Raw genomic sequence first — 26,553 nt, forward strand, 5'->3', positions numbered from 1 at the left:
GTGCTCTAATTCTGTGTTCACAAGGGACAGACTGAGGCATCCTTTGTTCCACTGATTGTTCATACCCAACAGGAAGAAGTGATTTGGGCACATACCTCGTGCCAGTAATCTTCTTAGATGAACCTTTTATCTGAGGCAGGTTGCACAGGGTCTTGTAGACCATGCTAAGGATTGGGGGGGGGGGGGCTGGGAAGCCATTTGTGGGTTTTAAACAAGGAAGTGAGAGAAAATGTGGCACTATTTATAGATTTATAAAATATGGAATCAGAAGAAAATAATCTATTCAAACTATTTTAAATGTTAAAAGGAGAGTCACTTACTTTGCACTTCTGAAAACCTTGAAAACACTCTAAGATGTTGTAGAAGTCAGGGTTCTCCAGAGACACAGATCAATAGCATATGTTTCTATATATATCCCCAAACCTCAGTCCTTGCTCTTAAGGCCTTCAACTGATTGGACAAAACTCACCCACATCATGGAGGGTAATCTGCTTTACTCAAAGTCTACTGATTAAACATTAATCACATCTAAGAAATAGCTTCACAGTTTCACATCTGGATTGGTGGTTGGCCAAACAACTGGAGACCACACCCTACCCAGATTGACACATTAAAATTAACCATTGCTGACAGAAAGAATTTATGATGTTACCCTTAGTTGAGAGGTGACTTTGTTAGTTTAAGCAAAGTCAGTTGACCATTTCTACTTTAGGGCTGCAACAGTAAGAAAGAGGGCCCCTCTCCTTACCTGCTTCACACTTGAAGGGAGGCATAAAGTAGCAAGAGCATTTTATAACTGGCCCCCTGCCCCGAAATTCAAGGTGACAAGTACCATTATTTGAACACTTCCCTTTTTTGTCCAATTATCACACGATCCTTTCATTCACAACTTTGTGATAACAGCTAAATACCCTTTAGCTTCACTGTTGACATATTGTGGAACCCCATTAAATTGATGGTTTGTAGATTAATTGAGATTTTCCACTTAGAAAAAAGGAATGCCTCCATTTCTAATGAACAGTCTTTTCTTTTTACAAGGCAATGTTTCAAACCCCAATGACCAGGTGGAAAGAAGAAAGAAGAAAAGGGGTATTGGGATGGATTCTGGAAGCTTGCTAACAATCTTGTTTGATGACAGAAAAGGGAGAGTTTTCTTCCTGCTTTCTAGTTTTTAAAGTCTTTTCCTGTACATTTTGGAGCCATGATGCTAAATACACCAACCTATAATGGTCCCATACTCAATACAGATCATCTAAAGTTGACAAGAAAAAATTCTACTTTCTTAGAAAAATGGACTCATTATTTAATTACATGAAAGTTAAAGATCACTTTGTGATTATTTGAAATAAAAATAATCATAACAATTTTCAATAGTATTTATAAATTTTCATTTAAATTCTGACTCTAAAACTCATTCTTATCAGGTTTTAAAAAAAACAAACATCCCCAAAGGCAAGTCATTTATTATCAATTACTAGTGTCCAAGGCCAATAAACATGAGTTGGATTCCCACATGAGCCATATAGTTTTAAGGCCCACGTTTTAGACTGCATCCCAACATTTTAAACTATATCTCTAACCCTCTGAAATATCGTCTTACTCACTAAGGGGAATGGGCAAGAGGTGTGGGAAAATCAATATACACACATGCTCCTGTGAGAAAACAACTCAGAGTTGCAGGTTGTTGGGGAGTGGTAGTCGATAAAGGATGTCATCACCTCTCCATGGATGGAAGTAAAGGAACAGCCTCTTTCTGGATGCATCACATTCGTTCTTTAAATGAAATTTCAACTTTCTTTTAAAACTAGCCAGGAATAAATTTATTGTGCATATCAACGTACACAATAAAAGTTGTTATTGTTGGTTACCAGACTTTTAAGATCTTTTTCTTTCTCATATATATATTAAAAACATTTTTAATATTTATTTATTTTTTTGAGGGAGAGAGAGACAGAGTGTGAGGGGGGAGGGGCAGAGAGAGAGGGGGAGACACAGAATCCAAAGCAAGCTCCAGGCTCCCAGGTGTCAGCACAGAGCTGAACACGGGACCCGAACTCATGAAACGTGAGATTATGACCTGAGCCGAAGTTAGACGTTTAATCAACTGAGCTACCCAGGAACCCCAGTCTTTCTCACTTATATTACTCACAAATTCTAGAGAATGAAATGTGAAGTTTTAACTAATTTATTATTAAATTATTTATTAACTTTATTATAATTTTTAGCAAATTTATTTAGATTCATCCTCTCATCCTGAATATTACTCATCTATATGCAGCATTTGTGTAAATGAATATTCTTCCTTTGTTTATGAGATCCAACCAATGATGGTTCCATGGTGACACTCGTGCGGCGAATTAGGAAATTTCTGTGAGTCTAAGATTTATTGAGAGCTCTCTGTGTGACCAACACTGAGGACAAATATTCAAAGTAGCCTCTAGCCCTCAAGAAGTCCACACTGTCATGGAACCCCCAGGTAAAGGAACATTTGTAAAACATTTTGATCAATGATATAAGAGAGGTTTCCTCCTGTGCCTTTTCTCACACCACCCACATATACTTTGTTGTAGACCCAGTTGTTTTCACCTGTCCATACTCCTTCTCTAACAGGGCCCCAATTTTCCCTGGTGAATCATGCCTTCCCAATTAGGACCTGTCATTTGAAGTGTACCAGACTACCACTCAAGGTGACTATTTAACCAAGGAACAGGTATGTGACCCAACATAGGCTGACACTCTCTCCCAGGATCCTGTATCCTAGGGAGTGTCTTAAGAAGGGGAAATGATTGGAGGCTTCATTGCCATGGCAGTATCTGAAGAGATTATTCAACCTGCCTTTATGACTGGTGAGGCAGTCATTGTGTGAGAAGTCTCATTATTTGTTTGTTTTTGTTTTTTTTGTTTTTTTTTTGGTTTTGTGAGGTACTTCATCCCATATCTTTCCAATAAATTCCTTTCAAAATGTGGTTTACGTTGTTTGAAATGAAAGAAACTTTGATACGGTATCATTCAATATGAATAGCTCTCTCTGGCCCTCCTTTTTTTGGCCACACCTCATATATACTTCATCCTATTTTCTGTCATTCTCTACATTTTGACCCCAGGGCACAGTGACTGCCATTTGGGGGAAATTCTTGGCCCAAGTGAGGCAGACCTAGATTCTCCCTTTATTACATTAATCACATTGGGTAGGAATCTGAAGAAATATAATCTGTACTACCATTTCAAACTATCATTTGAAGAACTATCATCTACCTCACATATGTTACCTCATTTAATTATTACAGTATTTCTATGTAATAGGCATTATTCTCTCCATTTTATAGTTAACAGAAGTTCAGACAGGTTAAGGAATTGGTCCAAGGTTACATAGCGAGAATGTATCAGAGCTCTAATTTGAACTCATACCTACCTGAGCTCAAAACTCAATTTTTCCTTGAGGCTTCTCAGCTACCCACCCCCGAGATATCACAGTTTTGATGCGTCAACACATTACTTTATCTTTGTGGGACTTGGTTTCCTTATCTATAAAATAGGAATGTGAAAACCTACTACGTCGTATAGTTGTAATTACTAAATGGGATAATGTAGAGAAAGCCTTTAGTTTTTATAGGTGGCCAAAAGTGAATGGTTTCTAGCTTAATTTCCAACATATATATATATAGGTATATATATATCTCCAGATATATATATATATATATATATATATATATATACATAGGTATATATATATCTCCAGATATATATATATATATATATGGATGGATATATATATATATCTCCAGATATATATATATATATATCCATATATATATATATATATATCTCCAGATATATATATATATATATCCATATATATATATATATCTGGAGATATATATATATATATATATATATATATATATACCTATATATATATATATCTGGAGATATATATATACCCATATATATATATATATATATATATATATATCCTATATATATCCATATATATCCATATATACATATATCCATATATATATATATATATACATATATCATATATATATATGTATATATATATATATCTGGATCTTGGAGATTATGGTGAATTCAAAATCTTGACCAAATCAGTCATTTCCAATTATCCCTTAACCAACTTCTCCCCAGAGCAGCTGAAAAAATTTAATTTTAGTTTTCTCTCCTTTCTCCTCTTATCCCCACACCTTCCCATCTCCTGGAAGAAATGCTAACAAACAATGAAACTCTTACAGTAGGACATCAATGGTAAGGCCCATTGTGAACTCAGACTCTGCGTAAGTGGGAGACGGTCTTCAGTACCTTTGCCTCCAGCCTGTATGTGTTTCTTATGTCATTTTTTCGTTTAAAAATGTAACTCATTTTTTTGATAATACTTTAGAGTATCTCTAAACTTCGATCTCTAAAGTTTTTAGCTTGAGAAGGAATTTTCAGTTTAGTAGTTGAAAAGAATAGGCCCTCTACCTCAGAGTTTTGCCATTAGGGTTAAATAATACATGACACTTGCTGTGCACAGAGTAGGCACTCAATAACTGAGCTCTGATTATTATGACACATTTATATTTTCAGTATTTTGAACATAACCGATGCCTAGGCAATGTTGGTTGTATTGACTAGAGTAGTCCACAGAAAAAAAGGTGTTTCATGGAATAGATGAAGAGTTGAAAAGAAAATATTTTAAGTTACACAATGTTTAAATGCAAACTGAGGGACATTAAGTGAAATTCAAAGTAAAGTTCTTTTTTAATCTGGTCCACTTTTCTGGTGTAAGATTGGTTTCTGGCAAATTAGAAAATACTGACTCAAATGAAGCTTTTGGTTTTAGCCTCAAGTTTAAGTTTTTACTCATTTTCCTTATTACCAGGAAGCAGTATCTGCATTGAGCGAGTATGAGGAAAGTCCTACTTTCAAAATATATGTGTCATTTTTCCCACAACTGTACATGAAGCCCACATCCTTTCCTTCTGACCAAGGTGATGGTCAAAACACCCCAAGAGAATACGTATTATCAGCATATCTTTTATAATACTTTTCAAAGCGACATGTTGTGAGAATCAAGTGCTTAGGGCTGGTAGATGCGATATCACAAGCCCGTAGCCCTGGGAGCATCAGATACTTACGTTGAGTTATATTGGGTTGTGGTTTGAGTGGCTGGAGGAGGGGCAGGGAAGTAGGAAAGCTAAAAAAAACTGGGAGGCGGGCATGTAGAACGCATTGGAACTAAAGTTAAGGCAAAAGGGAATAACCGAAAGCATGGTAAATCAAGGCCTTTGGGGGGAAACTGCAGAAGGGGAAAAACTTATAAACATCAAGACCTATGGTGGTGCGGCAGCCAAGGATGGGAGTGGGTCACAGAGCCAGAAGTTCAGAGACGGGTAAGGACTATGAGGATGTGTTAGAACCAAAGAAACCTGATGGCCTCAGGTCCCATTGTGTTTGCATATCACCACTAAAACAGATCAACTAAAGACTCTGGGACAGAGTCCGCTCAGCCATATGGAGGAAGTCTCATATCGGTTTTAAAGTGATGAAAGATTTTCATAAGTAAGAGGTTTCGTTTTCTGTAATAATATGTTTCTGTACTACCTCCCATCTGAAATCTATAGCGGGGGAAAAGAAAAAAATTGGAAGAACACAAGAGATCTACAGCAGTCCATCTCATCTTAATGGTCTTTCCCAAACTTTGCTCCCTGCTCTAGCAATAAGGAACACTTTACCGAATATAGCACAGTAGCGCCAATTCTGGGGATGGTACTTTTTTGCAGATTGACATTGGCAACAGTTATACAAATACATTAAAAAATTTTTTTTAATTGTTTATTTATTTTTGAGGAGAGAGACAGAGTGTGAGTGGGGGAGGGGCAGAGAGAGAGAGGAAGACACAGAAGCAGAAGCAGCCTCCAGGCTCTGAGCTGTCAGCACAGAGCCTGACCCGGGGCTCGAACACACGAGCCGTGAGGTCATGACCTGAGCTCAAGTCGGACACTTAACCGACTGAGCCACCCAGGCGCCCCACAAAGACATTTTTATTTCCATTTATAACTGATGGGAATGTTGACTTATTTAAAAAATAGAAATGGAGTAATATGCTTCTATTACTTATTAAAAATATATAAATTAGAGAACATGGTTTTAAAAAATACGTTACACCGCATTTAGGTTATTCAGATTTTAAAACATTTTCACCATGGTTCCTGACCCACTGCTAGTATTCATGTAGTGGCAAACATTTTTTTTTTTTTAACTTATTTTTGGGACAGAGAGAGACAGAGCATGAACGGGGGAGGGGCAGAGAGAGAGAGGGAGACACAGAATCGGAAACAGGCTCCAGGCTCCGAGCCATCAGCCCAGAGCCTGACGCGGGACTCGAACTCACGGACCGTAACCGACTGCGCTACCCAGGCTCCCCGTGGCAAACATTTTTAATAGAGAGGAGAAGAACATGGGGGGTGTGGAGGGGAGGCAACTCAGAAGCAAGTGGTATTTTACACTTGAACAAGATACAAAGCACTGAGGAAAGATTCTGCTGCCTTCAAATGTGTCATTCTGTCGGATTTCTTTTGGATGATGTTCTTTCCTATCTGAGAAAAGTATTTATTGGTAGCTACCCAAACTATTCCATTGGCCTTTTAAAAAATTTTAATTGTGAAAAATCTAAAGCATACACAAAAGTAGAGAAAAATGTGTAAGTTCTCATGAACCGATCATCCAGCTTCAAGCGTTATACATATTTTTGCAATCTTGTTTCATTTTGACCCTCACTTTTGTGTGTGAGGAGGGCCTAGAGCACTTAAGCAAATTCCAGACATTGTGTCATTTTGCCCATAAGTACTTCAGTATGCATTGCTAATTAAAAGACTGTTTTATGTACAAACCATGCCATTATCACAACTTAACAAAATTAACAATTTTAATATATTCAATATATATTTCATACAGTCAATTCACAATTTTAATATATTCAATTTTAATATAGTCAATATATTCAAATTTACATCATTATCTCATATTTTAACAATAAGTTCCCTGTGTTATAATTATGCAAAAATAATGTGAAAAGTCACTAGAAATCATAAAAGCCACTTATTTGAAGGAACATACTAATAATATATGATGATGGTGATGACAGACTTGTGATCTATTATGGTAAAAATAATTATTGTCTCTGGGATTAAGCTCAAAAAGTCCTTAGTTTTAAGTTGCATAATACTTTAGAGAGTCAATTTAAAAGTTTCGCTATTTAAAAAATTTTTTTTTAAGTTTTTATTTATTTATTTTGAAAGAGAGAGAGGAAGAGAGAGAGGGAGAGAGAATCCCAAGCTGTCAGCCCAGAGCCTAATGTGGGGCTCGATCTCACCAAATGAGAAAACAACCTGAGCCAAAATCAAGAGTCAGACACTTAACCGACTGAGCCAACCGGGTACCCCTGAAAGTTTTTCTTTTTTAATTTTTATAGTAGTTGGCTTCCTGAGAATGTTGGATAGATTATTTTTGTTCTTTTGCATTGCTTTCCATTTTATAATATTTATTTTTCTGGTTATGAAAGTAATTCATGTTCCTTATAAAAATGTTGGAAAATCAATCATAACTTCATGACCCAGTGATGACCGTTCAATATCCTGGAATATTTCCTGCAGTCTTTGGTGTGGCTATTGTAACCTACTTTTTACAATTTACATTTTATTTTATGCATTTCCCAAGCCATTGAGCAACAATTATTATTTTTAAAAATCTTTGTGTGAATCTATGACTACTCCATGGCATAAGTCCCTAAAATGGAATTACTGTGTTCAGGAGTATGAATACTTGTAAGCTTTTTAGTATCTATTGCTTAATTATCCCTCAGAAATTATTTTCCTTTTCCAGAAAATGAGCACTTATTTTAATTCAACTTCATTAGCATGAAATACTAAAATGCAATCTTTTTGATAAATTGATGTATGAAATACTACATCTGTCTTCTTTTTTTCTTTTAACTTTCTGTGAGAATGAATTATGTTTCGGTGTTTTTTGAAATATTTTTTCAAATGTTTATATCCATAACTGTAAGTTTTTGCCTATTATAATGTGTGACCAACTTTCTCTTTCAGGGCTCATCTCACTGAGTTGTTAATATTTTGTCTATAGTGAAGATATAAACATTTTGTGTGTCTTATGTTGGGAAATATTTTTCTTTTTCTTCTAATTTCATTTGTTTTTTCCTAAAGAACTTTTACATTTTTACAGTCAAGCCTATCAATGGCTTTTATTGTTATTTATTTCAAAGATTTTACTTAGTCTTTCCCATTCTCAAATAGTAAAATATACTCAAATTTACCTCATGTTGATTTATGATTTTTAAAAATACTTTATCCTTCATTCTCTCTGAATTAACTTTAGGAGTATGGTGTGATGAAAAGCACAAACAGGACTTTTGCCAATTATTTCATTTTCATATCATATTAAGGGATAACCTTTTCTTTCCTTATTAATTTTTTTGATAGTAACTTTATCACATACTAAACTTCTTTATCACACAATAAGCTTTTTTTTTTTTTCACACATTAAACTTTTATCTCCACTTTGGCCTATAAATGGTGCATTGATTTACAAGTAAATGGGCTGTCTACTATTCTCTTTCCTTGGTAGATTGTCCTTCATTACTTTGAACATGGTAGTCAGTGAAAATGTGTTGTGTGAAACAAGCGATTAATGAGTCATTAATATACCTGAGAAGGTATTAACTTTAAGTTAAATAAATGTCTGCTTTGACTGTTTTAAATATTTAACTTTGGGGAAAAAAAAGGTGCTGAGCCTGATGGGTTTTTTAATGACCCTGCCATCTTATGATTCTTTCATGTAACTAACTTCCATAGTTATTTACTAAATCGGAGCACCAAGCTAGATTCTCACGGTCCCCAGGATCAAGATTAACATTTGGATCTAAGGCATTTTAATTCATCATCCAAAGCAATTGTGACGCAGGCTGGTATTTCTGAAACCCTCGTAACGGGCAGACATCTTTTGCAAAAAGATCTTTGAAGATTGCATTGTGTCTTATCAGTTCAGCAGGATATCCATATATACCAACTAGTTCTGGACTAGCTCAACAAAATTCTCCTAAGAATTTGCCTCTGGGGCTTCTTTCTTAGCGCCCCCCCACCCCCGTCCCGCGCGCGCGTGCACTCGCGCGCGCGCGCCCCCCCCCCCCCCCCCCCCCCCCCCCCCGCAGCGATCCAACTTGACCGTAAACTACATCCCCGCAGGGACGCGATCTTCTGCTTTTGCAGCCTCCCGCAGTATTGCATTCACTCTCCAGATGTTGGCTTCTTGAATGAGCCCGCACCTTGCTGCGCTCCTCCTCCCACCCGAGCAGCGGAGCGGATCTCCAGCCTTCCGGCCACCTCCTACCTCCTCCCAGTCTCCAGGAGGCCGCGGCGTCGCTGGCACTGTGTGGCTGCGCGTCCGCGCCGGCTCGGCCTCTGGGCTTGCGGGTCTGGCCCGGGGCCGGACGCAACACACGGTTCCGGACACAACACACGGTTCCGGGCAAGGGGCACAGAGGATAGATGCCCCTCCCCACTTCCTCCCCTTTCTCTCCGTCTCCCTTTGCAGCCTAGTAAGAACGGATGAAGACAGTATTTTTATTCCGTTACTTCATTAAGTAACGTCTCTGCTTCTCACGGAAAGACCTCGGTGTCTGGCCTTCAGTTCCCTTGAAAGAAAACCCGGGGCTGAAGTAGATGGGGCTTTTCAAACGGATTGAGTCCCTGGGAATGAAAAAGGTGCCTCAGGGGGCGCTGTTTAAAGTGAACTAAACAAGCAAAACCAAAACAACAAAACACTCTCCCCTTCCCCCCAAAAACATAACCATCACTCCCCCCCCCCCCCACACAACCGTAACAAAAACTCCTTGTAAAATCGTTGAAGCAGACAATCTTTCAGTATGTTTTCAGCGCTAACGCGCCATGCTTTAAGAATTTTTGTTCATTTCCTTTACAATACATCACTTGCCTTTGTTTTCATCTGTAATGTTTTTCAAAAATAGGCAATTTTACCTCAACAATTCCTTTATATACATTTAATAACTTGTGTACATTATATCCATGAGCTGATTAAAGCAGCTTACATAAAAAACCAGCATTACACAAATTCTGTTCCAGAGAAAATTCTGGAACCTAGACCAAAGATTAGAGTTTTAGTCCCAGGTGTGCCACTGTTTTGTTTAGTCTTGGGCAATTCGCTTCGCCTCACTTTTGATCTCTGAAGAATGAACTAGTAGACCTGAATGAAATCCAGGTGTCTTTCCTGTTTTGAGTTTTCAGGACACCCACGCTGACTGGCTGGCGAACTGACTGTAGTCAGATCCCGGGTAGACTATAGGTTTAACTGCCTGGGATGGTGTCTTGGGTCCGTCCCAATTAGGGGTTTCCCCCCTTGAGGCTTTGGCCACTCCTTTCTTCATTGGCCTTATCAGTAGGAAGCAGGCTGAGTCATTTGCTGACGAGTTAGGGCTGCTTCCTGATGCCATCTGAACCTAAGTCCCATGAAGGAACCCAAGGTCACACCTCATTAAAAGAAGAACACGCTAAGACCATGTTTATGGTAAGCCACTCTTTACAATCGGCTAGTCTGCTAAGTCTGCTAACTATTACTGGGAACAAAACTGTAGGTTTAGTGCCAAAAAGTTAAATCAAGTGAAATAGGATGCAAAACAGGAGGTCGCCTGGAGTGAACAAAGGTGTACAACTCTCCTTATATGGTCAACTGTCTTAGATGAAAAAAAAAATGTTCACTTAGTTATTCTCAAGGAGGTTAGAAGAAGCATTAATGACAAACCTTTGGCTTAACTCGTAGATCAGAGATCTTCCTGAATAACTTCTATCTAATCTAGGAAAAGTTTGTTGAAGCAAAAGATAGATGTATTTTCCACATTAAGACTACTCTATTTACAAGTTAATTTCCTAAATAGTTTCTTTGGTGACGTAGATATAGACAGAGTTTTATGTCTTCTAGCATTCTGACATTTTTGCTATCCCCAAACCCAGTAAACTCATATCAACAGCTTATTTCTGTTTCAAATGATAAAATAAGGTTCTTTAAGGATTTTAATAAGTTATTTGCCAAAGTACTCTAGGAATTTGATTTGATTTTAAAGTATTAAAGGTTGAAGGTCTTTATATACCTTTCAAAAAAACATGGAGAGCATTTGGAGATCTTTAATCATTAGTAATGGCTATTCATTTTAAAAGTTAATTAAAAAGTTTTAGTTTGAGCAGTTAAATGAAGTCTGGTGTCAAGGAAACTAGGATTTTTGTTTCCCTTATTGAGGAATGGTATTTGAGATTAATATCTGGGCACTAGGGGTGTTCATTACTACTATGATAGCCTTTAAGCCATTTTGTGAATAGAATTCTATTGACAGCATCTATATGTATACACACACCATACATATACACATATATAAATTATGAAAATACAGGCTATATGTAAATACATATGCACATACATAAGTACATATATATGTGGACATACACATGCACATAGAAACATATATATACATATATACATATGTATGTATATATGTAGACATATATACATATGTATGTATATATGTAGACATATATATGTATATATGTAGACATATATACATATGTATGTATGTATGTGTGTGTGTGTGTGTGTGTGTGTATATATATATATATATATATATATATATATATATATATATATGAAATCTTGGGCACCTCGGTGGCTCAGTCGGTTGAGCATCTGACTCTTGATTTTGGATCGGGTCCTGATCCCAGGGTTGTGAGATTGAGCCCCCTGTTGGGCTCTGTGCTGAGTGTGGAGCCTGCTTGAGATTTTCTCTCTCACACGTTGCCTTCCCCAGCTTGTGCACATGTGCATGTGCTCTTTCTCTCTCTCCCTCAAAGTAAAACAATTAAAAACAAAAAAAGATATCTGGAGTCCACACTGATACTACCAATTCAGTTGCATCCTCCAGGGTTTTTGCCTTCCTTGTTTCATATCAGTTTGCCCATTCTTCCCAGTGACAAAACCATGGTTCTCAACAATCTTGATGCATTACTTTATTCTCTAAATCCTATAATACATATAAAATAATTCCAGGACCTTCTTGCCTGTGCAATTAGAAAACAAACCTGTTAATAAGAATTTAGAATGTGTTTGCTGTTCTCCACTCCCTACTTTATGCTGGGCCCAAGGCCAAGAGTCAGATACTGTGGTCATTAGGGACTTGGGCTAGTTCTTTCACTGCTGTTCCATCCCTGTAATATTATGGGCCTTTTTGTTTTGGAAATAACATTGGATTCATTTGTTTCACTTTGCTTTGTTAGTTTTTCTTTTTTATCCCCTTTTTATATTTATGTTTATTCTTTGAGCATGTAATTACATGATTTCAAGTCATAACTATAAAAATAGGAATTCTCAGGGAAATGTCACTGCCTTGCATATTCCTTCCACCCGGTTCCCTACTCTTTGTAGGTAACCATGTGCATTGTTTTCAGGTTTCTCGTTTATTGTTTTTTTTTTTTTTTTTGTAAAGATATGCAGGTATATGTATAACTCGTTACACAAAAGGTAGTATAATATATATGATGTTATGCATTGTGTTGTTGGTCACTTCACGACGTCTTTGGGAAGTTGTTTCAAATCAGTTCATAGTGATATTCCTCATTCTCTTTTATAATTGCATGGAAGTTAGAAAGCAGCAATCAGCTAGAGATTCAGAGAGAGAGAGGCACAGAGAGACGGGGGGTGGGGGAGGCTACTGCTGGATGATGTATTTGATAGGGAAAGATGAGTAAGAAACATTTTTTGGGAAATTTTTCCCTGGGTTGTGAGGTGTAAATCCTTGCATTTTCCAACCCTTGAGAAAACTTCAGAGAAGGCCACTTTTCACGTATATTGGGCATGTCACTTTGCTGAAGTAGAATTTAAAGTGTAACAAGAAGGTGCCGCCTGGGTGGCTCAGTCAGATGAGAGGTCCACTCTTGATTTCAGCTCAGGTCACGATCCAGGGGTCACAGGATCAGGCCCTGCTGAGTGTGGTGCCTGCTTAAGACTGACTCACTCTCTCTCTCTCTCTCTCTCTCTCTCTCCCCCCCCTTTGCCTCTCTCTAAAATAAAACAACAAACAAATAACAAAAATATACCTTGAAAGTGTAACAAGAACGTTGATTTTATTTTAGTTACAGGGAAAAAAATCAATGATATCATACAGTGGATCATTTAAAAGTCCTGTTTCAACTGTGGCTAATGATATAAATCTTTCCAGGTGTGGCTGGGATGTATGAAAAGAAACAGTAGATGTCCAAATCCCTGTCATCTGGGGATTTGAAGGCTCGTCCTAGATAGGGAGATTTCTCACTCAAGGCGGTGGCAACTGTACAATTAGTGTGGAGAGCACAGCCACAGAATCATCATGGCATAAACATTTCAGTGACAGCCTGGAATCCGGAGGGTTAGATCCTGACGTCAGAGCTGGGTTATTGTGCCAGAATCTGAGAACTAGAGATGAAAGGCCCAAACATCTCAAGAGTAAACAGGGAGGGACTTGGGATGATCTTCCAGCTAGAACAAGTGCGGCTGTTCCCAGCTTCTTTTGAAGTTCTGGCCGGGGTGTGGTGGGTCAGCTGAGTGTAATGAACCCGAGGCACAAACGTGTAGACATCCGAGGACTAAGAGAGAATGCCATACAAAAGGTCCAGAGAGGGAGTTAAAGTGAGTAAAATTATCAGTGTGAAGGGAAAATATTTGAATTTCATTTCTGTATTTTGGAAAAAGATCTAAGACAATGTGATCACGTAGCCTTTTATTTATTTATTTATTTATTTATTTATTTATTTATTTATTTAATTTTTCATGCAGCCTTTTAAACACAGCACGGAATACCAAACTCAGACAAACATCTCAAGACTAATTGCATTTTAAACATCGGGTAGTAAATGTAAGCAATTTGCTTCCTCAAGAGGTTGAAAGTATGCCCGGTTTCCAGCAAAAATTTTTAGATGAGTGAATTGGAAATAACTAGGAAAGTAGAGGCATTGAAATGACTTTTTTTTTTTCTGTAAGACAGGAGGTAAGAGTTTATAGCTTGATAGATTGCAAAACACATCTTCTACTTCTTCTTTCTCTCTTTACTCTTTTCCTCTTTCACTATTAAATTTGTGACAAACATCTATATAAAAACTTGGAAGCTGGGGTTCCTGGTGGCTCAGATGGTTCAGTGTCCGGCTCTTGATTTTGGCTCAGTTTGTGATCTTGTGGTTTCGTGAGGCACGTCGGGCTCTGTGCTGACAGTGCAGAACCTGCCTGGGATTCTCTCTCTCTCTCTGCCCCTCCCCCACCTCTCTCTCTCTCTCGAAATAAGTAAATAAACTTAAAAAAAGAAGCAGAGAATACAATAATAGTTTCTAGGGGCTGGGGGCTGGGGAAAAGGAGGAGTGATTGTTCCAAGTTTCAGTTATGTCGTACATAAGTTACAGAGATCTGCTGTAGAACACAGTACCTGTAGTTAACAAAACGATACACAATGATCGCACACTTCAAAATTTGTTAAGAGAGCACACACACCTCATGGTAGGTGTTCTGACTACAAAAAAAAAAAAAAAAAAAAAAAATCAAACCAAACCAAAACAAACCAAAAACAAAGAAAAACCCAAAGGAACACAAGGAAACTAGGAGGTGTTGAAGGTGTTAATTATGGTGAGGATACCATGAGGTGTTTACATCTGCCTGAACTCATCAAATTGTACATTCAACATGTGCAGTTCTTTGTATATCAATTGTACCTAATAAAGCTGTTAAAAGTAACAATGAAAACATAAGGCTCATTGATATAAGTGTACAGAAATAAACATGCCCCCATATATGGGCTGGACACTCCCCTAGCACATTGCTAATTTCAATGATTGTATCTTTCATTTCTAGGAGTTTTACTTTTAAACAAATCTGCCTGGCCATTTTTATAAATCTCATTCCCTTTTATGTATTTTTGTACTAATTTCTTTCTTTGAAATATTTATTAGACTTAATACTTTCGACTACTTGTTAACATTTATTATTTCTATGGATTTTTCATCCGTAGTGGCTGGTTTTGTTGTGTGTAGACACCATGTGCCTTGCCACCTTATCTGTGGAAACGCTTCGAAGATGGAGTTTAAAGAGCTGTCCTGTAGAAAGAATTTATATTTACTGCTGTCAGGTGCTGGTGGGGTAGGGAGTGGGCCACAGGACAGAGGCACCAGCAAACCAAGAATCTTTTCATCTAAATTTTCACCTTTTTATTTTTTATTTTTTAAGGTTTACACAGGTACTGAGACCAGAAGGTCCTAAATCTGTGTGAATGCAGAATTATGGCTAGTAGCTTTCTGGATATTTATTCTCCAACCAGATCTAAGGATGAGACAAGGAAGTAGCTCCATGCCCCTTTGAAAGTGTGATCTTTGGGGAATCCAAGCTTTAGGGTTTTTTCCCCCATCTTTTTGGTACCCTGATCCTGGGTCCAATGTGAGTAGTGTGGCAGGTGCCCAGGAGAGGACTGTTGTCTCAAGCACTTGCTTATCTCTCTGCATGTGTGTTTTCTCCTTGTTTCTGGCCTTTGGGGATTTCCCTGATACGCTTGCATGTTTAGCCATGCATTACATTAAAAGCAACTACTTTATATGTTACTTTTGTGTGTGTGTGTGTGTGAATGGGGGGTATTCTCTCCTGGGAGGATTTCTTTGGACACCTAAGGCATTGTATTGTCAGATTCAGTTCTGATTGATTTTCTACCTTGTTTCATCTTTACAAGAATACCACAAAATAGCTATTATGTCCCCCTTTATTATAAATATAGAAAAGGGAATCAGCAAGAGCAGCTGATTGCTTGCTGAAGATTATATACGTCAGGAGCACAACTGGGGTTTAATACTGTGCCTGCCAGGCCACGAAAGCTCTTTCCTGCCCTGGATTTTTACTGACCTGGATTTTTTTTTCCTGGGCCTTGATATAGCATTATATCATGCACATTATACCAGAGATTTTTGCCTGTTTCACCCCCTCGTGCACACCTCCATATAAAGCAGAGCCGGCACATAGGAGAAGGTCGATAAGTACTCATCAGATCAACAAATAAGGGGCTTTTTATGCTACCATATAAGCATCATGATAATTCTGTGGCTGTGTAATGTATCATTGCATTGATTAATTGGGGCAGTGTATTTTTAACTAATATACTGTAACAGCAGTCGTGTAAGTGCAAAAATCCTCAGAAACTGGTCAATTATTTTATTTTCTGGTGCTGTTTCTGTCCCATGGTGCCCCAGTCCTTTTCAGTGCTTTTACTGTTTCTTTTTTCTTTTCTTTTCTTTTCTTTTCTTTTCTTTTCTTTTCTTTTCTTTTCTTTTCTTTTCTCTTTTCTTTTCTTTTCCTCTTTCTCTTTCTTTCTTTCTTTCTTTCTTTCTTTCTTTCTTTCTTTTTCTTTCTTTCAACAAGTCACATCTCAGGAGATGTCTGCATTTCAACTGTGTGCATGGAGCCGGTGCACACCCTGTTCCTGGTTGTGAGAGCTCTGGAGATACTTTCCCTTTCATCTACGAACTGTTCTTCTCAGAGATTAGTCACGACAGCAACGTGATCTTAGGCATTTCTTCTGCTGTGCAGCTGACTGTGAAGCCAAGTAAAAGGGCAAACTATTTATAAATCAAGCGGTTACAGGTGCAGAGAATAGATAAGAGTTTAGCTTTGTCCAGGTTGGGAGACCATTCTTACTGAATTTCCTTGTTTAGGGTATGCGAGGGCAGACTCAAATTTAGAGTCAGGGTTAGGGTTTTTTCAAAGAGCCTGTACCAGAGCTGAACTTACTCCCACCTAAGCTGCTTGCAAAGTCTGCCAGTGTCAGAGTGTCTATTGTTGGTTGATTTTCTTTTCATTTAACAACTGTTTACTAAGTAGCTGCTATAAGCTAACACCATGACAGGAGGTGATAAATTTGGCAAGGAAAACAACAAATTCAGTAATATATAAGAATACTTTCTCTGGCTTACAAATGTGAAAAGAGCTAGGTGTGCACCCGGAAGAGAGCCGTTCCCTCTCCAGTGGCCAAGTATGGCTCCACAGACCTGCCTTCTACTTGAGACAGCCCTTGCCTTCCCCAGTTATCCCCAAATGGCCTTGCCAGACTCAATCTTTCTCAACATTTTTCTCTTTCTCCATCCTTTTTCCACCCAATTTGGATTTGTAGCTGTTACTTATTAACAGGTATTATTAATATTTATAATATAATATTACTAATTATCATCTACAATTAAGCCTCATTGATTTCAGGGTGCCTGGCTGACTCAGTTGGTACAGCATCTGACTCTTGATCTCAGGGTCGTTAGATCAAGCCCTGCATTGGGCAGGAAGCCTACTTAAAAAAAAAAAAAGTCGTTGATTTCTTCAGGAAGGGGAGGGACAGCTCTGAGTCTATCTCCTCCTCACTCCTTGGTGACCGTTTGTCTTAATTTAAGTCATTCCACACACATGCACCTGGGAAACATCTTTCCCAGTTTTGTCCCTGAAATTCTCTCTTTTCTATTTTGTTTAAGTCCCCCCCAATTTTTTGAGGCCCACCTACTTTTTCTTATTGGTTTGTTTATATATATATATATATATATATATATACACACACACACACATTGTACTCTTGCCTATCATGGCCTTTCTTGCCTCTCGAATTATAGAAATGTAGAATATGCCAGTCCTGGGTAAATTAGCTTTGTTTGGCCACATGTCCAGTACTTTTATCATAAATAACTTTGGTATGTTTTTTTTTTAACAGTGTGTGTTGAAAATTCCTTTTCCCAACTTACTCTCTTGGGTTCAAGGCTTAGGTGTTATGTCTCTTTTTCCACTGTATACAGAATTGGGCTCCAGAGGCTCCTTTTTAGATTAAGATGTTAATTCACACAAAAATCATACTAAAGTGCTTATGTTCATAGAATAAATGTTGATTTGCCACAGGCTTAGTCTTTCTTTTTTCTTTCCTTTTTCATTTGCTTTTCCTGATTTCTCGCAATCCCATACCCATCCGTTCTTTATTTCTGTGACCAAAAAAAATCCAAAATATGTATGTTCCTGGCACATGGCAGGCACAGTGTGTACACAAACAAATAGGACAAGGAATCTACCATGGAAAATGGGTGAACATATGGTTTGAAATATCAAGAAATAAGAGCTGACTCTTTGCTATTTTTGTCCAATACGTATTTCATGTTGGGTTCGACTCTTTGAACCATCTATTACTTTGGGAGAAATTTGTTACGGATTTAGATTTTCTGCCTTGGAAGCCATAAGCTCCTGTGACAGACGTGTTGAATTTTGTATAAAGCTCGAGTAAGACACAGTATCTGTACTGAGGCTTACTGCTGTGCATTTGAGAAAATTGGTTTTTCAGTAAAGAAGCAACCTCCTGTCACCCTGACCCCAGGCAATGGGTTTTCAGATGTATTTAGGAAATCTGGTAATCCTTGCTGCCTCTTATCTCTGAGAGTGACTGAATTGAGTGGAATGAATATTTATTGAGAGCCCACAAAGAGGAGCCTCCCAGCCTCTGCATTAAGTTTGACACAGAGGTCAGCAGTAACAGGGCAAGGGCAGGGGCGGGCGGGGTGGGGGGGGGAGCCATCAGAAGAGGCAGGAATAAACTCTCGGGGGCAAGAGAATTCAGGAGTCTGTGGGGTCTATTTCAGGGTATAGTAGGAAAGCAAGTTGGTGGACTATTTCTGAAAGGGCTTGGAATACTTGGCTGGAAGTGGCAAGTTACATATGACCAACACAATTAGGCCTTGGCTTTCCACCCAGCAATGAGTCAGTGTCAGGTGAGGCTCTGACGTACTGAGGACGCTGTGCCAGCAAACACGTGCAACGCTGAAGCCCAGTCTCCATCTGATCTTTGGGTCCCATGTGACTGGGAGGGAGGAGCCTGAACTGTGATGCTCCCTGAAGTCTTCAAGCAGAGTTCTGTTCAGCAGGTTTTTTCCTGGGAGGTGTGAGGAGCTGTGAGGGTCCATACCTGTCCAGGCCCCCATCCCGCATCACAAAACGTTCCTTCTCATGTTTTTATGGTGCTTCAAAGAGACAAATGGAGTACAAAGGTCATGCAGATATTTTTTTTTTTCTCTCTCACTTTTGGAAATGACGTCTATGAGGGTAGGAAGTATGGTTTCTCAGGTCCTTTGACCTCTTGGTTTCAATTCAGGATTGAAATCACTTGCAGAATTTTAAAACAATTCAAAGACAAAGTATAGTCTATTGCTTAGAAAACAAATGATGAGTTTAGGAGAAATTCTTTATTGATTCCACGGTCCCATTTTAAACCTTTTGTTAAGGTGCTAGCAGTTATAGGCATATAGCTCTCGGAGGTCATCAATGGCTGTGCCTGGGTCAGTGATTTTCAAATCAGGGACTAATTGGGTGGCAGTAGGGATAAAGTGGTGTCAACGAGGGCATACTAATTGTGTCAATTTAGACACAATAAATCCTAAAATAATTTAAGACACCATAAATCCTTTAATTCATGTCTTGCCCATTCTTTTAACAGATACATCTTAACCGTCTATTATTGTCAAGAGATGGAGAAGTATATAGTCTTGTGTGCCTCTTTGTCACGTGTCAATACTGGTAAGTTTCAAATTCTTTCTTTCTCTGAGATTGAAAGGTTTTCTCCTGTTTCTCTTCTACACATCTCCTTAAAATGAGAGTCTCTGTGTCCTTTGAGTATGTAATAAGCAAAGGAAAGTATATTTCTGACGCTTAACTATTGCAGAACAGTTTTGTACAAACTACTCAGGTAAAGTACCATAACAAATCATGCATATAAATAGAACAAAGTCTATTTATGAAACATGTCTCATACTTGTTTCCGTGTAGTATGTGTAACAAGGCAGAAGCTGTCCCCATTTTATAGATGGCGACTCAGAGATCGAGTAGCTTGTCTATAGCTTGTTAAATGGCAAAGCCTAGACTGGAAAGGGGAGTCTGGTGTTTTTCCCATTGCCTTATACTTCCTCCACAAATGTCAAGGGCAACTGGATACTGGCATTCTTTTCAAAGTCCGATCAAAATGACTCTAGAACAATTGTGGCTGTTGTTTGAAATATTAAGTTGTTTTTTGGTATCCTTTCCCGATAAGAGAAGGGAAATATGACACCTAAACGTGGTTAAAGAAGACACATACCTTAATCTGAAAAGACATCTGTACGTATTCCGATGACCTTGTAAATTGCATTAAATAAATTTTTGAGTTGTTTATTTTATTTTTTTTAGGTTTGGGTTGCTTTTATGGATATAGCTTTTTCAAGCCTGCCATTGTGGACGTGTATTTTACTCTAAAATCTGTTTTTAGAAGAACTAGAACTTTTCCATATCGGTGTAGTAGTATTTATTGATTAGTCAGTACACGCCAGGCACTATTACATGTTACATTCTTAGGCTGTCCTAACAACCCTGTGAGAAAAATACTATTATTATTTTAATATTAATATAATAATTTTAATAGTTTAATATTATTTAATAATAATACCCTTCTTATTTTCATTATATTTTAATAAACTTTACTATTACTTTAATATTTAAATATTATTTTAACATTTAATAGATGAGAAGATAGAGGCACAGAAAAATTAAGTGACTTGCCCAAGGTTATACAGCTCGCAAGAATGAAAACTGGGGCTTGAATTTGGGCTGACTGGATTCAGAGCCCGTTTTTACCCACAGCATTTATAGGGCTTTTCCTTGGCATTGCTGTGAGGAGTGAGCGGCTGTTCATAGGGCACTTCGTAGCTTTGGTCTTCAGATTCTTTATTTGTGAAAAGAGATGGCACTAGATAATTTATTTATTGGGCTACTTAGCAGTAGTCCTTATTTAGGGATGTTCCCTATTTAATCCTCACTGTATGGACCTAGAATTCTAACCTTAAATATGGACAGTATTACCATTCTCTTCATTTTACATACGGGGAAATTAGGACTTAGGCCATGTACCTGCAAAACGTGGCCTAGGTGGCGAAAGAACTGATTCCAACTCAAGATTCTAATCAATATACGTAACTGCCTTTCCCTTTTAAGGACTTGGGTGCCTTAAAATTCCATACCTTGAATCCTGGCTTTTTATTTCAAAGACATAATAATAATATGTTTGTTTCATAAAGCCACGGATTTATAGCTCTTCCAAGAAGTGACCTTAGTCTACAAATGGCTGCCAATGTTTGAGAACCATTGACATAGATAATAGCAGTCTTAACAATGAAACATTGTGCTATTAATATTATATTATTATTTTTTTGAGGAGTCACATGCGTAGCAAACAGGATGTAACCGGACATGTTAGGCAAGCTGTTGCTAACTCAGAAGACTAAAGGGGATTAAATTCTCATTATTACTCACAGTTAGTCCCCAAATATCTGTGTATGTTCAGTTTCTACAGTTTGGCAGGAAGTTTTAGAGAACCAAACAGCATGCCCTTCCGCCCCTGGCATATTCATAAGCTATTTTGGGGTGAGTCATCGGAATTCTGTGGTTTGTATATCCTGAAGGGAGAGAAGAGACCCTGTATGGTTAGCATTTATTTGAAACAGTTAGTTGGGGAAAAAAATTCTTTGATAAAAGGTCAGCATTAGGTAAGCGATGCCTCCGGAAGGATCTCTCCGTTGTTGTAAAGATTCAGCTCATATTTACGTCTCTGGGAATATCACACAAACTTAAATATTCACACTGTGTGTATTTGCAGCTAGTGCACACAGAAGCCTGGGTCTGGAGTTTAGTTAGGGGTAATTAACGGAGAATTCACAACTTGAATTGTAAACTCAGGCCAAATGACTCTTCTTCTGTCCTTAGAATTCCTGCTCCCTGACGTCAAAGTAATGCTCAGAGTTGATAGTGTTGTAGGTACATGAAAACAGAGAGGCCAAGCCAAACCTCTAAGGTCTGTCTGATATGACCAACATTATAATTGTGGGTCATGATTTTTTTTTAAACCACGTGAATTTTGTGAATCGCCTAATTTAATCATGGCATCTAACTGCTGGTGGATTCTGTAAATATCTTTGTGTATCCACCATGCAAAACATTCTTTTAAAAAATTGTGGATTATGATTAAGTCACTTAAAGCAGTAAAAAATAAGTGGGTAAGAGTTAATTTTTCTCCTTGTAGCTACAAAGGAGCCTGAGGGGGAATTACAGTCTTTAAAAAATATTTTTCTTGTCTCATCAGGAAAAGAAACTGATCATTATTGGAAGAAGGAAGAAAATACAGGTTAGTTGGGTACTCATGGTAGGACTCCCAAAAGTCTCATAGGGGCGCCTGGCTGGCTCAGTTCGAAGAGCATGAGACTCTTAATCTTGGGGTGTGAGTTCCAGCCCCATGTTGGGCATGAAGTCTGCTGAAAAAAAAAAAAATCTCATAAAGACTGTTTAGACCTGAGGAGAGTGTTACTTCCAGAATTGAAGTAAGCCTATGGTCTACAGCGCCAGTAGTCCCTATGACAGGGTTACCAAGGAAAGGAAGCGGTGACATTCGATGCTTGTGTTCGGTTACCCATGTGATTATGACCACCAGATGGGTGACTGTAGACATGGTGGACAACTTGGAACAGCCCTCATATTGGGCAAGTTAAAATATTGCCCTGTTTTCTGAAGAATAGAGAGACTACTGTTTGGTCCTTAAAATGGTTTTAGATGGAAATATAAATAGAGGATTACATAGCACTGGAATACATAATGAGTAAAAAGCTCTCTTTAGTTTTCTCTCAGTTTTCTGATTATGTCAAGTAGGAAGTTTTAGTTCCACATTAGTAAGATTTAAGTTCTCCTCGGAGCAGGCGACCGCCTCTCTTTCCCTAGGCTTGAATAACTACTTATTCATAACCCTTCTTTGCACAGTTACGTCTTATTTATTGCAAGTGAAACAGATTTTCTATTTACATGGAGTAGACATTTTTAAAATATGTATCCATATAAAAAGTGAGGTGATTGGAAAAAACATTAACTAAAGAATAATGCAAGTGGTTAGCTGAATAGGCAACGGGGGCTCATCGGAAGAGGTACCCAGCACATGAAACTTTTTAACTTTGGTAATTAAGAGGCAGATGGTTTTACAAATGAAAACAGAAACCTTAGTTTGCTTAGGTCCTCACTACTTGTCCTTCTCAGAGAATAGTCCACAGACCAGCGATGGGCAGTGAACTTTTGTCCACCTGGAAGGAAAGAAGTCCCGAAACTGCAAGTAATGACTTAGAAACTTTTATAGCTTATCGCCATTGTGTTGGCATTCAATCACACGAAATATTTTTCTAGTAACTTATTTGTATTGTATAGTATTTTACTTAAGCCCTAGTCTGGAATTGAGCAGAAAGGAAACACGATAAGTTTGGGAAGCACTGATGTAGAGTGTGTGTTTAGAACGAAAACATGACTAAGGAAAGTGGCAGTTTGATACTAAACAGTTATGATAAAGGAATATGTGCTGGTTTAAAGTACATGGTCTAAATGGAATCTAGAAGAATGAGAGTAAAGAGGCTAAGTCCATACGTAAGGAGCGGGACTGTCTCAATCCTTTCATATCCCCAGGATCCAGCACAGTGTCTGGCGTGTAGTAAGCACTCTATACATATTTTGGGACGGATGAATGAATGAATGAATGAGTAAATGAGGTGTTTGGCAGGTGGATCTAATGCCATTACCAGAAAGTATGCTCTATTACAGTGCAGGAGGGGTCCGTTATGCTTTTCCAGGCATCTCAAAACACTATTCAGCTCTCTTTGTTCTGATTATATAAAAAGCAAGTCACCTTCTAAGTATTAATTAGGTTATCAATGTACCCTGACTCTAAGAAGCCTTAATGTAAAATATTTTTTAATTTCAGGACATATACCACAACAGGAAGGGTAGGTTGGGTTGTGTTCAGTAATACCCCCAATGTCTCAGGGGCTTAGCCCAACAATTATTTCTTTCTTTCTCACACACACGCCCAACAAAGGTTGACACAGGGCCTTCCTTGCTCCTTGTAGTCCTTTCTGTGCATCCATAATAACCATAGCAGGCAAATAACATCCTGCTTCTTCGAGCTTCAGCCTGGAAATGACACATTTCACTTCTATTTATATTTTCTTGGCTAAACTAAAGAGCATGTCTAATATCAATGGTGGTGGGAGGGAAGATAATCCTACCATGTATCAGGAAAGTGAAAAGCAGGAAACATTTTGTGGAGAGTGTTGCCATATGCGCTCAGCTATTGTGAATGATATCCACAAGGGTTATTCCCTCTTTGGTTGATCTTCCGTGACTGCACCATCAGCACTGAGTTTCTGCCCTTTCAGATCTCTGGACTGAATCTTGAATGTGGTGACCCAGAGAATGCAGGGCTGTTTGTAACCTTTTGCTGCAGCCATCAGCTCACCTACTTTAGTTACTCTGTTCTGTTTTTTCTGTAATATTAATAGTGACCTCTGCCAGAGAATACCAACTCCTTGGGTTCAAATTCTTTCTCCACTGACCGAACTTTCCTGTTGAATATGTCTTTCCATAAGAAGGCAGGCGATTGGCCTTAGACCTTGGTCAGGGAGTATTCTTCCAGTGAAATTTTAAAATGACTGTAAATATCAACATAAATATTCTTCTGTGGGATTGTTAGGCTGAGTCAGCTTCCAGGAGGTTGATCAATCCCAAGAAAATCAAGTGTATCAAGTTTCTAGATCTACAAACAAGAATGATGGTAGGTCCTAGGTCCCTAGTCATCTGCAGATTCTTTCTTTCTCTTTCTCTTTCTTTTCTTTTCTTTTTTCTTTTCTTTTCTTTTCTTTCTTTCTTTCTTTCTTTCTTTCTTTCTTTCTTTCTTTCTTTCTCTTTCCTTTCCTTTCCTTCCCTTCTCTTCAACTCCCTTCCCTTCCTTCCCTTCTTTCCCTTCCCTTCCTTTCCCCTCCCTTCTTCCCTTCCTTTCTTCCTTCCTTCCTTCCATCTGTTTACCTAGCTATCTACTCTATCTGTATTTAGATTGGGCTAGAAAGGATATTTCTCAGATGCATGAAAACTTTTACTAAGGGAATAGAAAACATCTTCTTCCCTTAAAATATATTTACATAATTTACTTGCAAATTTACCAGGAAAGAAAGGATCTGCTTTTAAAAAGTGGCCCTTTTGCAGCTATTGCTAGCATTATTTGGACTTCTGAAATTAGTGGAACCCGAATCAGGAATGGTGAAATTTGACAGCATGCTTGAAAAGCCCATGGTTTTCAGAATTGTAAATAAAAATATCAGTATCTGCCTCTGTCTACAGACGGATGACAGAGGGAGGTAGAGGTCTGAGACTTCTAAATGTGATCAGAAGAAACAGTCAAATATTACTGAGCTTCTTTCTCCAAAGCTGTTTTGACCAGACCTTCCCCTCAGCTGCCTGTACTGAATGCATGAATAGAATCGCTTTCAGATCTTTACAACATTGTGCTGGTGAATACAGACTAATTACCCAGTTGAATGGTAAGGAAGGAGGGATCTTTTATTACTCCTCAGTCAGCTGTTGCACATCTAGACATGTAGCTAATAATTTATTAGCCTCTAATTTTGGAGACTGGCTCTAGATGATAAGCCTCATAAAAAGCTAACAAGGAGATGCTCTTGATAAGGTGGTAAATCATTAAATAGAGAAATGACCAGTTGATTTATGATTTACTGGAATACTTTAGACTGTGAAAGATAAACCTCCATTTCTGTTTTGCAAGTGATATCCCTGCTATCCTTAAAAAAAATTAAGCTTGGATTACAGAATGCAAAAAAAAAAAAAAAAGGCACATTTCCAGCCAATTTCAGACATCTTCAGCTAGAATAAATGCTCATTACTCGGTCCTATTTCCTCTCCTGAGCACATAGGTAGTTGGTTCAGAAATATTTATGCCAGTGTTTCCTTGGGAACTGATAAAAATGGTAGAATTTATGAAGATAAGTACACAGGGACAATGTGGAGATTTAACTGAATGTAACATTTTCATGCCGTTTCACTCACTATGATATATGATTCACCTTCTGAAACAATAGCATTTTTATGTGTGTAGTTGTATCCAGGTGAAAATAGATTGTTCCTAATGTTTTCCTTTATTTTATAATTAATATTTTTTTTTTCTTTTTAAAAACAGATTTCATGAAAATAGCTGCTTCAACCTGTTATGGTCATTACAAAAATTACACGCATTGTACAATGGAATATTATTCGGCCCTTACAAAGAAAGAAATCCTGCCATTTGTGACAAATGGGTAAATCTGGACAACATTATGCTAAATGTGGAAACATAAATACTGTATGATCTCACTTATATGTAGAATCTAAAATAGTTGAACTCATAGAAACACTGAGCAGAACGGTGATTGCCACGTAATTGGGGGCAAAGGGGATAGAGGAAATGGGAGACAATTTGGTTAAATGTTACAAAGTTTCAGGTATGCAAGAATAAGTTCTGGAGATCTAAGGTACAGCACAGTGACTATAGTTAACAATACTTCATCGTGTACTTTTATA

The 26,553-nt window shown here is 38.0% G+C and overlaps 1 long non-coding RNA gene across 1 annotated transcript; it reads left to right on the plus strand.

Annotated features, from left to right (window-relative positions):
* The first annotated feature begins 9,997 nt into the window (after positions 1–9,997).
* Positions 9,998–26,281, plus strand: LOC122204970. Its single transcript, XR_006195858.1, has 5 exons — positions 9,998–10,602; positions 19,589–19,668; positions 22,259–22,300; positions 25,321–25,520; positions 26,174–26,281. It is a non-coding gene; the product is annotated as an uncharacterized LOC122204970 (long non-coding RNA).
* The last annotated feature ends 272 nt before the right edge of the window (positions 26,282–26,553 follow it).

The sequence above is a fragment of the Panthera leo genome, chromosome D4 (genome assembly GCF_018350215.1).
Source record: "Panthera leo isolate Ple1 chromosome D4, P.leo_Ple1_pat1.1, whole genome shotgun sequence".
In the NCBI taxonomy this organism is placed as follows: Eukaryota; Metazoa; Chordata; class Mammalia; order Carnivora; family Felidae; genus Panthera; species Panthera leo.